This window comes from Cebus imitator, unplaced genomic scaffold, assembly GCF_001604975.1.
Source record: "Cebus imitator isolate Cc_AM_T3 unplaced genomic scaffold, Cebus_imitator-1.0 Scaffold168, whole genome shotgun sequence".
Lineage (NCBI taxonomy): Eukaryota > Metazoa > Chordata > Mammalia > Primates > Cebidae > Cebus > Cebus imitator.
In genome coordinates, this window is record NW_016107483.1 from 1,631,225 (window position 1) to 1,635,144 (window position 3,920).

General features: G+C 37.4%; 1 pseudogene across 1 annotated transcript; it reads right to left on the reverse strand.

Moving 5' to 3' along the window:
* Window positions 1-570: 570 nt before the first annotated feature.
* On the reverse strand, window positions 571-1,345 carry LOC108315069 (annotated as a pseudogene). Its single transcript, XR_005202775.1, has one exon. The product of XR_005202775.1 is annotated as a mitochondrial import inner membrane translocase subunit Tim21-like (transcript).
* Between the last annotated feature and the right edge of the window lie 2,575 nt (window positions 1,346-3,920).

The window sequence follows — 3,920 nt, forward strand, 5'->3', positions numbered from 1 at the left end:
AATGAAGGAACATGAAGTAATACATGAATTTCCTGAAATAATATTGAATTCCACGTGTGTGTGTTGCGTCTGTGAATGCGTCCATAATTCTAAGAAACTGTTCATACTCTTCATCAGATTTTCAAAGAAAACCACAATCACAAAATGACTGAGAAACACCTTTTAGGTGACTATCATGTGAATATGGTAGAAAACAACAGACATTTAACAGGGCCTTGCAGACAAAATCTCTTGATTATGAGATATCTAATAAGCTGTAAATGTGCAGATGCTCTTTCAATTTGAGTACATTCACCACTTATCCGTTGCTTTGATTCAACTAATGTAAAATACATAAAACCCATTACAAATCATCAAGTGCAATGCTAAACAAGATACGGTGAAATTATGCTTTTTCCTGGAGGCATTTCGTTTTTGAATGGCAATATGGCAATGTGCTTAAAGGGATTAAAACAAAGTTCACACCATTTGAATCAATTGACTTCTGGAAATCTCCTCTAAAGAAAATCTCTGATATAGAAGAAAAAAAAAACTATTCTAGGATAGGATTCAATTTCTACAAATATGTATCGAAAATCATATTCACCACTTTCTGGGTTCTGAAAAAAATGTAGTATTTCCAGGTATTATTTTCCTTTCTAGAACTTAAGTAACACTGCGATTAGAACTTCTGACCCCACGACCCACGATTCCCACACCTCTTTCACTTCTGCATGCACTGTTCCTTGCTTCCCTGGCTCGGAGCCCTCGATGTAGAATTTTACACGCATGTGTTCTAGCCCACCTTTTACATATTCAACGAAACTGATGTGCTGCCTGCGACCCCGCTTTGTCGCCTCCCCGTAGCCTTTAATAGGCTCACCAAAGACACCGATCACCTCGGGATGTGATCTGCATTTTTCTAGGGCTCTCCTATATATCTTGCTAGGACTTGAGGAAGAAAAGAGTTCTTTGAAAATTGTGTAAAACAAGCCACCTGTAATGGTGATTCCAAAGAGCACCACTCTTAAATAGGTAAAATCTCTTCCGGCCTGAAAGTCTTTCACTTTCTGTGCTGTTGAGACGGCGGTGCCCCCTCTCTGACTCCTGTGCACCGACACTTGGTTGCTACCATCCTCCTTTGCTTTTCGGGAGCTCGGCCCCTGAGTCCAGATGGCTTTCTGGGTGGCTCCAAGAATACATCTAGGTCGCACTGTTTTCTTTTGATAGTGAAGCCCCCATCTCAAACTGGGCTGAGTCTTCAAGCAGCTTCGTTGAGCACAGCGTGTGGCAACAGCAATCGCTTTGCCGAGGACCTGTGCAGCTTCCCCGTATATTGTATGGCTCGTAGAAAAGTACAAATCATGTTCACTCTTATCGTTGGAGATAATCGATCCCAGGATGATTAGAAGAATCAAGCAAGCAGGTTACAGATGGATGCTGGGTGGCGTGGACTCACTGCTCCAATCTTCACAGCTCTCTTCCAGAATCTCTCAAAAGAAAGACAGGAGTGTATGGTTTCTAAAGTGAATCTGATACAGTATTTGTTACATTTAAACGCACTAGACATTTTCTTTTTGAAAAATTATGAAATAGAGCATATTTTGTGTTCTCCCATTGAAGCCATCATGACAATATTTCTGCTTTAACACCAACTTTCCTGAGTAGAAATGTTTGTTATTGAAAATTTTACATCATGTAAATAAAGGAAATAGGTTTTAGTTTTGTATTATAGAACTGAATAATGTCTCCAGAATAAAATTAAAACTAACAAATATTCCATTAGCAGCTGCCCTCCAAAAAAAAAAAAAAAAACTATTTACAAGAATATGTTCATTTAGGCATTATTCATCATAGATTAAAAAAACAGAAATAAATATATAATACAAGGGAAATGTTTAATAAAAAAATCTGATATATATATAAAATATATTAAAATAAAATATTTTAAATATATTTTAAATATATTAAAATAATTATGAGAACACAGTAACATGAAGATTTTAAGATAAATCTGATAATTCATTGTTAATCTTATTAATCTCTTCTGTTAGCCTCTCATTGCCAATACAAGCATCTCAGCCACAGCCTTTGAATTCTCCAGACATTTCTTACTATTCCATGGTGGTAGCCGTTCGGACCCCTAAAATCTAGATTTAAAAGGACAGTTTATTCTAGCTAATCCTAAGAGACAGCTTTATTATTTCTCCAATTTTCTTAATACTGCCTAGATTTCCTTTTAGATCAGACCAGATATGCTTCATACTGAAAACACAAACAAAAATAAAATTTTAATTTGCTAATATCCATTAATAACAAAGATAAATGTAAACTAAAACATGAACGAGTACATTTTACCAATAGCATCAATGCCAGAATCCTTACCAAAGCATCACCACTGAAGAATGCTTAAGGGCCGTCTTTGTAATATTTTTTTCCTGAGAAATAAGGAAAGGCAAACAAAGTGTTTTGCTTATGGACTGAAAGCACCACAATGAGAAAACATTGCTGATCTGACAACAAAAATGGCTTGGATTCTGATCACTGAACATTATCTCACAAGCAAGATAAATAGGTGAGCAAATCATAATTAGAATCTGACTTCTAATCAATGTGTATAAAGAATAAATGAAGCAGAAAAATAAAATGTGCAGTATTTGCTCCAACAACCTTGGGGAGATGGAGCAAGGTACTGCCAACTGGATGCTGAAGTGCGATGGGATGAGGGAGGAGGCAAAATGAAGAACTGAAAAGCAGAGAATCTCTGCTAAATTGGGTCCCCTCACCTAGCTTACCCTTTTATCTTTCTATGCACTAGCCCAGATATACAGAAATAAAAATGCCATAGAGGTGACACTTTTTTTTTTTTGAGATTGTGTCTTGTTCTGTCTCCCAGGCTGGGGTGCGGTGGCACCATTATGGCTACTGTAGCCTAGAACGCCTGTGATCACGCAATCCTCTTACTTCAGCCTCCCAAGAAGCTGAGACTATCGGTACACAATCACATACCCAGCTAATCAAAAAAAAAAAACATGTTTTGTAGATATGGGGGCCTTACTATGTTACCCAGGCTGGTGTCAAACTCCTAGGCTTAAGGGATTCTCTTGCCTAGGCCTCCCAAAGTGCCGGGATTGCAGGTGTGAGCCACCATACTCGGCCAGGGATAACACCTAAACTGCATTTATCACCAACCCCTCCCTCCTCATAGAGAATACTTGGTACTCGAGACTTATGTCTAGGGTTAGACTCTTGGCACAATTAAATATTCCTTTCTACTGTGTCTGATAAACGTTATCTCTTTACTTTTTAAGGAGTGACATTTTAACAATGTTCAAACAAACGGGAATGCTAAGAAATGATTGAGTGAAGTAGTTTCCTATGTCTTTAATTCCTCTAGCTATTGACAAATGTCAGTTTTTATGTCTATAATAGATTTTCCTTAGCTCTATCATCCCCCAGTTAAATTGCAATTTTTCTTCTCCAATAAGTCGAGGTTAGGTATACATAAAAACAGCTGCTACACAGACAGCATTTATCACTCTCGGAGCTAAGGTGAAAAGTTCAATCCTATTTAAGGTTTTCTGGTGTGTGTGTGTGTGTGTGTGTGTGTGTGTGTGTGTGTGTGTCTTTATTGAACTGCTGAACTTCCTGCCTCTAGGTATTTTGTTATATGTAAAATATAACCTCCACTGGATGAAGCCACTTAGACATATTTTTTGTTACTTGCATTAAAATACAGTACCGTCAGATTAATAAACTCTATTCTTAGAACCTGTTAAAGGAAAAAAAAAAAAAGCTTTCCTGTTTTCAGGTCTTACACTGGAAAAATTTACCATTGAGAGAAATCCAAGCCTGCCATGACCCGCTCTGCAGGAGGTCCACCAAGGAAGAAATGGCATTTTCTGAAGCCAAACATTTTAAGTTAGCAATAAATATACATG